This window comes from Lissotriton helveticus, chromosome 5_1 (genome assembly GCF_964261635.1).
Source record: "Lissotriton helveticus chromosome 5_1, aLisHel1.1, whole genome shotgun sequence".
Taxonomy (NCBI): domain Eukaryota; kingdom Metazoa; phylum Chordata; class Amphibia; order Caudata; family Salamandridae; genus Lissotriton; species Lissotriton helveticus.
In genome coordinates, this window is record NC_136065.1 from 384,881,270 (window position 1) to 384,892,066 (window position 10,797).

Below are 10,797 nucleotides of genomic sequence, written 5' to 3' on the forward strand. Positions count from 1 at the left end.
AGGACAGGGAGGATCCTTTATCTGACACTGCTCTCTTCAAATTGTTAATTGCTAGGTAGGTGTGTTTTTGACAAGCTCATTTGCTTTGGAGAACGTATCTTGCCGTCTTTGATGAAGAGTGAAAAGTGAGGAAAAGCTAGCGCCTCAGTTCACGCGCCCTTTCCCTTCTTCTTTGGCATGTTGTAGAAATCTGTGTAATCCGCAATATTGTCCTTCACACAATCCTCACGAACCGATTGTTTGCTGCAAACATGTGTTTCGCGGAACTGCCCTCAGAGGAGCCTCGGAATGAAACGCGCGAGCTGTATTATAAGAGCTTCTATTTTATACAGCGCACACCGACATTTCTGCTGCATGTAAGCGCTGTAAAGTTTCGTGTTTCCTGTATCTTCCAGCACATTACTGCTTGACGGGTTCAAATTATAGCGCCAATATACGGCGCAGATTAGCGCCGTATATTGGCGCTAGGTAAAGCACACATATTACGGACAGTATCACTTAAAAACACCCCGGCTCTGAGTTCCGAGCTGGTTCTCATTTGGAAAACTCGCTTTTAAGTTGAAAATGAGGCAGCTCGCCACTGGGAGATATATATGTATGTCCTAAAAATAGAAATGTCGGGTTTAGATTTTGCAGACATCGGTTTTATTCGTAGGAGAGGGGGGGGCGGAATACACGTCCTGAAAGAAACAGTAATGCGTCTCTCGGGAGTGAGCGGTGGTTGACTGAGCACTAGTCTGTGCCCCTTGGCTCCCAGCGTCCCCGGGGCTGCTGCGGACCGCTCCTACCCCGTGGTGGAGACGCCTCTGAGGCTCTTGTGCGAGGGGGGGGTCGCTGGTTCACCGCCTTTGAGTGTGCACAGCCCTGCGCGGTGATAGTGTGTGATACTTCGTTCTGTCCTGCTGCCGACAAACACCCACGGTGTGCAGAGTTAGCATCACGTGCGCATTCATCTGGGATCTGCATTGCCTCGGCGGCACGCTGTGTGGTCTTGGGCCGCAGCTGTACTCCTAAAAGTGCCTTCTTGCTGGGGGGTAACGTGCAGCTCGGTGGGCCGGCGCGAGGTTACTATCAAATGTGTTTAGCGCCCCTTAATTCACACTAATGAGTGAACGCGGCACTCTGACAGCTCCTAATTAAAATGAATGGACTGCCGTGCGCGAAAGGTAAATGTTAAACGCGCGCATGATACATGCAATGCAATGGTGAACGCGCTCGCACCATCTGGATTGCATTACACGGGCACTCTGACAGCTCCTAATTAAGATTAATAAGTCTGCCATGCGCGAAACCGCCGACAATATGCCCAAGATGGCGCCCGTAAATTACATATAGCCTATGACGTCAAGGCTACTAAATAGACAGCACACCGAAAACGAATCACTAGGCAGATGCCATAAAAACGGCTGCGCGCAGTAAGGAATGTGCCAGCCCAGACCCCTTTCAGAATTCTTTTTTTTTTTTAATACATAAGAGCTCGGAAGCTCCGCCCCCCACTTCGTGGAGGCGTAGGCCCGAGCCCTAACAAGAGTGAACCCCTGTGTGGATGTTAATGTTCCTCAGGGGCAATCTCTGGGACGGTCGACATGTTTCGTGCCTAGTCTTGCCCCTAATGGGTCAATTGGCACTTCTTCAGGACTGTTTAAAGAAAAGGGGAAATTCGTGCACTAACGCCTGGTATTCAAATAGTTGTTTAGGAATTACCAGGGGCGATAGAAAAGCCCTAGTTGACGTGTACTGGGGAATTGATAGACCCCTAGTACAGAGTCAAGAAGCTGACAAGGATGGCCAGAGCACCTCGTTGCGCCGGTGGCAGGCGTGGAGAAGCAACTTGCCGTCCTCCTCCGGTTTCGGGAGCCCTTCAGACATTGCAGCGCCAACCTGACGAGGGGCAACTGCCTTATTTGGGAGCCTGTGTGCAGGACCTCATAACCCAGCTCTCAGTCCCCCCTTTTTGAAAAAAAGTTGTAATAAAGATCTTTGAGCCAAGGTTGGTGGCTAGGCTTGGAGTTTACTGAAAGTTTGTACTCAGGTCTTGGGAAAATGTTAGGCTTAGGTGTATAGTTAGCAGGTTCTGGGTATAGAGTTATATTTAGCCCTTGGCTTGCTCCTAGAGTTGGTCTTAAATTTAGTGTTAGGCTTCGGTGTATGCTGAGCAAGCTCTGGGTTTAGAATTAGACCATGGCTTGCTCCTAGAGTGAGACTTAAAATCAGTGTTAGGCTTAGGTGTATACTTAGCAGGTTCTGGGTTTAATGCTTGGTTTAAGGCTGGCTCACTTAGGCTTAAATCTTATGTTAGGCTTAAGCATGTGCTTTGCAGGTTCTGAGTTTAGATGTTGGCATGCTACTAGAGGCTTGAGTGTTAGTGTTAGGCTTAAGTCTATGGTTAGCAAGTTCTGGGCATAGAGTAAAATTTGGACTTTGGGTCACGGCCAAAATGATACTTAAGGTTAGTGTTAGATGTAAGTTCAGTGGTGCTTGGGAAGAGCATTACACTTTGGTTTAGTACTTGTTCGTTTGATTTGCTTTTTTCGTTTTTAATCCATTTCTTTACAACAGACATCACTGCAATTATAACTATAGAAGCTCTATTGCTAAGTATTCAGATTACAGTATGTTGTTTTCACTGTATTTAGCTTTGGTATTATAGTTTATGTGTTATGTCCTTCAACCCTCTGCTCTGTTGTCACTTCTTGTATGTGTATTTGTAGTTAGTTTGCCCTTCACGATCTACCTGCATACTGTAAAAAACAAGTCCGAAAAACATATGCAAATCATATGACGGAATTTTGTGCTAACAAACTGTGACTGTTCCCTTCTAGTCTAATTATTGCCCAAACACTAACAGGCATACGATCTTTCCAGTCAAGTGTTTTGAAGCTGTTATTTCCCTGAGTCGGTTGATTTACTTGCGTTGTTGTTGTGATACGTTTTCCCACGGAACACAGGTATTTTTATAACCTCTGATTTTATCTGGTTTTGTCACGAAAGACAAATTGTAGAATACAGAGTGCTGTTCCCATGTTGGCACACTTCTGTTTTTTCCACAAAGGTATTTTTTAGCAGTGGAAAAGAAACAAAATAAGTACACATTATTCTTATTGCTGACTAAGCGATGTCACACCTGAATAATTTCAATGTCAACAGCTCTTTGAAAACAATATTTCTAGGCACATTGATGGACAAATCAGTCTCCTCTCCAGGGAAAATTTCTGTTCACCAGTTGCAAATGTTTTCTCCTAGATTCTGCTGTGGCATATGGGTTTATGCATATTGCGTGGATTGTGACCAATATAAGTGAGAAGAGAAGTAGTTGTACTGGTTTAAAAATACAAACTGTAACCATTGACACCATCAGAAACCCATTACCAGTCACAAGATGCAAAAGGAAATAAGTGGAATTAACTTTGACTGACAATCTCTGTGTTATTAATAGGATTCAGTACAAACCATAGGAGATTGGCATTTTAACAAATTTTTGGGGTTAGTGGCATGCTGTCTTGAGGTAGATACCATGATACATTATTGTTTCAAAATGTTATAGTCTGGGTTGAGTGTTTTCACAATATCTATGTGTGAGAAGTTGGCCTGATATATGATGTTCACTAGTTCTAGTGACCACCTCGTATTAGTCCAAACAACCCTTATGGTGATTGGTTGTAAGTCAACCTTTATAGACCAGCTATCCTAGGGGTAGCATGGACAAAGCAGTCTTAGGCTAAACTCTTTTGGCATGTGAAGCCAGCTGTTTTACCACAATATAACCCCTTGAATACCAAATGAAAGGACACCACACAGGTTGTTATGAAAATAAACGATATATTTATTAATAACAACACCTCTGAACTCTTTATGAGGTCAGAGGGCTAAGCACATGACAATACTACAAAAGAAATACGAGTTCGCACAATATCTACAAGTGTGCCTGAGGGGCACGACAAACCATACACTCAAAACAATGGAATGCGAGGAAGGAAAATACTGTAAGAAGATCCAGAGGCTGGAGGATCGCTGGGACTATGCTACGAACTAGGTAAGTAAGGAGCCGGAGGCCCACGGGACTCACGTGCAGAGTGGGAACTCTCACGCGGGATGCGTACCAACTTCTATGGATGCTACAGTTTAGAAAGTTACGGATTCCGGACGAACCCGGCTGGATGGAGGGAAAACAACAGTGGACCTGGACACTAGGATAGTGCACACAGACTTCAGCACCTAGGAGCTTTAGTTACTTAACCCACAGGCTGCGGTTGCATAGGGCTGAAGTTGCGTCGGGTTTGCTGCGTTGATCCCGGTGATGCCTGAAACAAGGAGTTGCTGGCAGGCAGCCAGATGGGGGAGTCCGGTGGTTCCAAGGATGGAACTGTAAGGAAGAAGTCCTGAAAGGGAAGGGGACAGAGTCTTGGTCACTAGCCAGTGACGGTGCTGGAACCAGGAAGGAACCAGATGCTGTCGCCGCAGTCAGCTGAAGGAAGGGTCGCTTCTCTCTGTAGCTGCGCGGACCAGGAGCTGCTCTTCATGACCAGGCTGGAGGCACGAGCTGTCCGACGTAGTCTGCTGCTGTCGGCGGTGTCGGATTGTCGATCTGGACAACAGGCCTTGGCTAATGCAAGCCACGCGGTGAAACAAAGATGGCGTCTTGTGTGGACCAGGAGGGTCCGGGGTGCTTCTCTTTCACAAGGAAGCAAGGGCCAGTCTGGGGGACAAGACTAGCGGTGTCAAAATCTTTGGGTCGTCGTCTTAGAGGTCACTAGCCAGCCGGCAAGGGACCAGACAACAGGAAGGGCAGCAACCAAGCAAAAGGGCCCCACGCAGATCACGGGGATGCTGGGGGGCTGGTCTTTGGTGCAGGAGCTGCGTCGGTGTGGGGCTTCTCAGTCCCCAATGCACTCACTCGAGGAACCCTCGGGGGTCGTGCTGGAAGCGCTGTGCAGGTTTCTCCAAGATGGCCGTCTCCACGTTGCTTGTCGCACCCACGGGTCCCAGCTGTGCTGTGGATGTGGGTAGAGGTCAGAGAGGTCTGGTGGTCCGCGTCTTGTCGAGCTGGATCGTCGGATTCCGGGATGGAAGGACTTTGCAGCAAACTGCACAGGAGCTTGATGGTGCCTGCGAAGCAGGATGGTCACTCCCTGACCATAGGGGAGATTCTTCAGTCTTCTGATGTTCAGGAGGTCGAAGGTCAAGAGTTCTTCGTGGAAGTTGTCAAGATTAATCTAACTGGGAATGGGACCAGCTCCTACCTTTATTCAGCTAAAGGGGGCTGCACTACGACTAGGTCCCTCCTCTGGGTGGGACCAGGAAGGGGGGTGGTTACACCCCCTATCCTTTGTCCAGTTTCCCGCCAGAGCTGGGGCTGGAGTGCCCCAGCAACTGGTTGGAACCGGTGTATGCACAGGGCACCTTGTGTGCCCCAGGCATGTCTCATTCCTTTCAGCCTTGGCCTACCTAATACACAAAATCCTGTCTGGGGTGGTGCTAGCACCTCCCAAGGCAGGAAACCCTTTGTCTGAGCCTCCCTCGCTGGAAGGACTCCCAGCAGCAGGAGGTCAGATTTGTGTCTGTGGTGGCAGCATCCATTTTGTGATGCTGAGGCTTGAGATAACTTTAACCGGGGTTTACAGTTACATACATATCGTGTCCCTCTAGAAGGGTGGAATGCTACCCCCGTCGCCAGAATTGGCGAGGGGGTAGTATTCCAATTCGTATGACACCTTACTCGACATGTTTTGATAATGTTATACCAGAGTTAGCATTTGACCACGAGGATTATAATGCACTCAAGAGTATGTGGTATAGCGTTATCATGGAACAGCTATTAGGACTTGGTTCCGCAAGCTGCAAACGGGCTCAGCTCATGCCAGAGCACCATCTCACATAATTCCAAGCACTCTGCCTTCAGGATTGATAAGGCCTTCCATAGGAGTGACTGATAGGAATATATGTGTCCATTTTAGGTTTAGATATAGGGAACTATATCTAAACCTAAAATGGACACATATATTCCTATCAGTCACTCCTATAGGGAACTATATCTAAAGCAAAGGGTGATTACACCACCTTGCCCCAGCTGTCGTGCAGCCAGTTGTGTCAGTTTTGGACGGCCAGCCAGGGGTGGCATAATACATGCTGCAGCCCCTGGTAGGCCCTGGGTACACCTATGCCCTGGGTACCTAAGGTACTCTGTACAGGGACTGATAAGGTGACTCAGTACCAATTGGTAAATGCACCTAGGGTACATGTTTGTAATTAATAGAGAGAACAGCTAGGCTGTGGGTCTGATTAGCAGGCCCACAGCCAGGGAAAGTCGTAAATCAGTGAAGCAAAAAGCAAAAATCTGGGGTGGCCATGGGATTGCAGACCCCACTCTCCTACATAACCCCCCCTCCCAAACTTAGGGACATTAAACTAACCTTGATCAGGTGAGTCTTCTTGCTCTAAGTGGAAGTACCTGGAGAGACCATCTGCATTACCATGGTCAGTCCCTGGGCGGTGCTCCACTGTAAAGTCCATCCCCTGTAGGGAAATGGGCCACATAAGAAGTTTGGGGTTTTCACCCTTCATTTGATTTAGCCATAAGAGGGGCTTATGGTCGGTCTGAATCTTGAAGTGAGTACCAAACAAGTATGGCCTCAACTTCTTCAGGGCCCAAACCACAGCAAAGGCCTCCCTCTCAATAGCTGACCAACGTTTCTCTCTAGGGGTCAGCCTTCTACTTATAAAAGCAATGGGCTGGTCATGACCATTAATATTCAGCTGAGATAGAACAGCTCCCACACCCAACTCAGAAGCATCTGTTTGGACAATGAAAAGTTTGGAGTAGTCTGGACTCTTGAGAATAGGTGCAGTGCACATGGCCTGCTTTAGGTCATCGAATGCCTTCTGACAGCTAACTGTCCACTGAACTTTCTTTGGCATTTTCTTACTTGTCAGGTCATTAAGTGGAGTCACAATGGTTCCATAATTTCTGACAAATTTCCTGTAATAACCAGACAGGCCCGAGAAAGCTCTGACCTGTGTCTGGGTGGTTGGAGGAGCCCAGTCCTTTATGGCCTGTATCTTGCTCTCCAGAGGTTGAACTTGGCCTCCACCTACAAGGTGGCCCAAGTATACAACTTGACTCTGCCCTATCTGGCACTTAGTAGCCTTGATAGTGAGGCCTGCCTTTTGCAGAGCCTCTAAAACTTTCCTTAGGTGGATCAGGTGATTCTCCCAGGTGGAGCTAAAGACAGCAATATCATCTAGATATGCTGCACAAAAGTCATCCAACCCAGTGAGAACTTGGTTCACCAACCTTTGAAAAGTGGCAGGTGCATTTTTCAAACCAAAGGGCATCACCACAAATTGGTAATGTCCTCCTGGGGTAGAAAATGCTGTCTTGGCCTTGGCATCCTCAGCTAACCTGATTTGCCAATAACCAGCTGTTAGGTCAAATGTACTTAAGAAAGTTGCAGAAGCCAACTTGTCTATCAGTTCATCTGCCCTAGGTATTGGATGGGCATCAGTCTTAGTGACAGCATTGAGACCCCTGTAGTCTACGCAAAACCTCATCTCTCTCTTACCATCCTGGGTGTGAGGTTTAGGCACTAGAACTACAGGACTAGCCCAAGGGCTCTCTGAGGGTTCAATGACTCCCAATTACAACATCTTTTGTACTTCAGTTTTTATGCAGTCCCTGACGTGGTCAGGTTGCCTGTAGATTTTACTCTTTATAGGCAGACTGTCTCCAGTGTCCACCTCATGTGTGCACCAGTTTGTCTGACTGGGGGTCAGAGAAAACATTTGTCTGAAGGATTGAAGGACTTGCTTACAATCCTGTTGTTGATGTTCAGAGAGGCTGTCCGAAAAGACTACACCATCTACTGACCCATCATCAGGGTTCTGAGTGAGCAGGTCTGGGAGAGGGTCACTCTCTTCCTCCTGTCCCTCATCTGTGGCCATGAGCAAGCCCATGTCCTCCCTGTCAACAAATGCCTTGAGCCTATTCACATGAAGTACTCTGTGAGGGCTCCTGGGAGTTCCCATGTCCACCAAGTAGGTGACTTCTCCCTTTTGCTCAATGATGATGTGGGGTCCAGACCATTTGTCTTGGAGAGCTGCTGGGGCCACTGGCTCCAACACCCACACCTTCTGTCTTGCATGGTAAACAGTTAGGACAGCCTTTTGGTCATGCCAAGCTTTTTGAAGTTCTTGGCTGGCCTCCAGGTTTTTAGATGCCTTCTCCATGTACTCTGCCATCCTGGAGCGGAGACCAAGTACATAGTCCACTATGTCAAGTTTAGGCTTTTTGAGAGGTAACTCCCATCCTTCCTTCACAAGACATAGGGGTCCTCTTACAGGATGTCCAAACAAAAGCTCAAAAGGGCTGTAACCAACCCCCTTCTGTGGGACCTCTCTGTAAGCAAACAGAAGGCAGGGTAAAAGGATGTCCCATCTTCGCCTAAGCTTTTCAGGTAACCCTTTTATCATCCCTTTGAGGGTCCTGTTGAATCTTTCAACAAGCCCGTTGCATTGTGGGTGATAGGGTGTGGTAAATTTGTAATTTACACCACACTCCTTCCACATAGCAGTCAAGTATCCTGACATGAAGTTTGCACCTCTGTCAGAGACAACCTCCTTAGGAAACCCCACTCTGGAGAAAACTCCAACCAGGGCCCTAGCCACAACAGGAGCTGTAGTGGTCCTAAGGGGAATAGCTTCTGGATACCTGGTGGCATGATCCACTACCACCAGTATAAATCTGTGCCCAGAGGCTGTTGGGGGGTCCATTGGTCCAACAATGTGAATCCCCACTCTTTCAAAGGGAACCCCCACCACAGGTAGTGGTATAAGGGGGGCCTTTGTTGTGCCACCTGATTTGCCACTGGCTTGGCAGGTGACACAGGAGCGACAAAACTCTTTAGTGTCCTCAGACATATGGGGCCAGTGAAAGTGTGGGGCAAGCCTGTCCCAAGTCTTGTTCTGGCCTAAGTGACCTGCAAGGGGAATTTCGTGGGCTAAGGTGAGAAGGAAACCTCTCAGAGACAAGGGGATGACCAGCCTCCTGGTAGCACCAGGCTTGGGGTCTCTTGCCTCAGAGTATAGGAGTCCATCGTCCCAATATACCTTATGGGCACCTGTAGCATTCCCTGCAGCCTCAGCAGCAGCCTGCTGTCTGAGGGGTTCAAGAGAGGAACAGTCTAACTGTGCCTGCCTCAAGTCTGCCCTGGAAGGTCCCCCTGTCCCAAGAAACTCAACCTGTTCAGGCTCAAGCTCCTCTAGGACAGTTCCTTCTGGGGTCTTGGGGTCAGTCTCCTGAGAGAGCTGATCCTCTACCTGAGGCAGGGGGGAAGGGTCAACCTTACCCCTACTGCTCTTTCTCTTGGGTAGTGTCTGGTCCATTCTTCCAGGATCCAGTACTAGTTCAGCTGGGCATTTCTTGGCCTGTGACCTAGTCACAGCAAGGACATGTGCTGACAAACCTAACATTTCCACATGAGTCCTATACTCCACATCTGACCATAAGGAGGATTCCAAATCATTGCCCAAAAGACAGTCCACTGGGAGGTCTGAACTAACAACAACCCTGTTGAGGCCATTTACCGCTCCCCAGGAGAAATTAACAAGTGCCATACTATGGGAGGTAGTGGCATTGCTAGCATTGGTCACCAGGTAGTCTGAACCTAGTATTACCTGGTCAGGGTCCACAAAGTTTGGTGTCACCATAGTGACACTGGCACAAGTGTCCCTGTAGGCCTGAGCCATTTTTCCATTGATCAAAGGCGTTTGCCTGTACTTGCCCAGAGTACTGGGACTTATTGTAGGGGTCATATCCATGTCCCCAGTACAAACAAGAACAGCCTGAGTAGGTGTCCTGACTAAGTCAGAGCCCGCCTCAGTTCCCAGGGTTAACCCCACTATAGCCTTGGGAGGATTACTACCACTACTAACTGTACTAGGGGGTACAGATGCCTTAGGGGCAGTAGTGGTAGGAGTTGGGCCTTTCTTGGTGCACTCACTAAACCAGTGAGTATTACTTTTACAGTATTGGCACCATGGTTTCTTCTGACCATTATTCTTCTTCTTTTGGGAATTCTGGGAATTCTGGGACCCACCCTCTTTAGATTGTTGGGGCCCTGTTGAAGACTTCTGGTCATTTTGCTTATTCTCATTACCCTTGGGGTCTGCTTTCTTTTGGCCACCACCCTGGTTCTGGTTCTGCTGCTTGACCCTTGTCCTGACCCATCTGTCTGCCTTCTTTCCCAATTCTTGGGGAGAGGTCAGATCTGAGTCAATAAGGTGCTGATGCAACAACTGATTTTGACAATTACTTAAGATTTGTTCTCTCATAATTAGATTATACAATCCTGTGTAATCAGTAACTTTACTTCCCAGTAACCAGCCTTCAAAAGCCTTAGTGGCACAATCAACAAAGTCAGCCCAATCCTGAGACTGAATTTTCTGGGTGTCTCTGAACAGCAACCTGTACTGCTCAGTTGTTAAGCCAAACCCATCAATCAGTGTATTCTTCAGGACTTGGTAATTGTTAGCATTGTGGAAAATTAGTGCGTTTTGGTGAACATTATCTGCGCCATCTTGCCTCCTCCCTGATGCCACACTTTTGCCGTGCGCGCCCGCCATTTTAAGATGCCCCGATCAGAACAAACCCTTTTGCATGCCGCTGGCCCCTGACATAGCCCTTTGCCTTCGCTAAGCCCGCACGCTGACCACCCCCTGCTTGCACCTGCCTTGAGTCATAAATCCCTCTTCGGCGCTGCTCTGCCCCAGGCCCTCATCCTGTTCCCAGCGCGACGCCTCCCT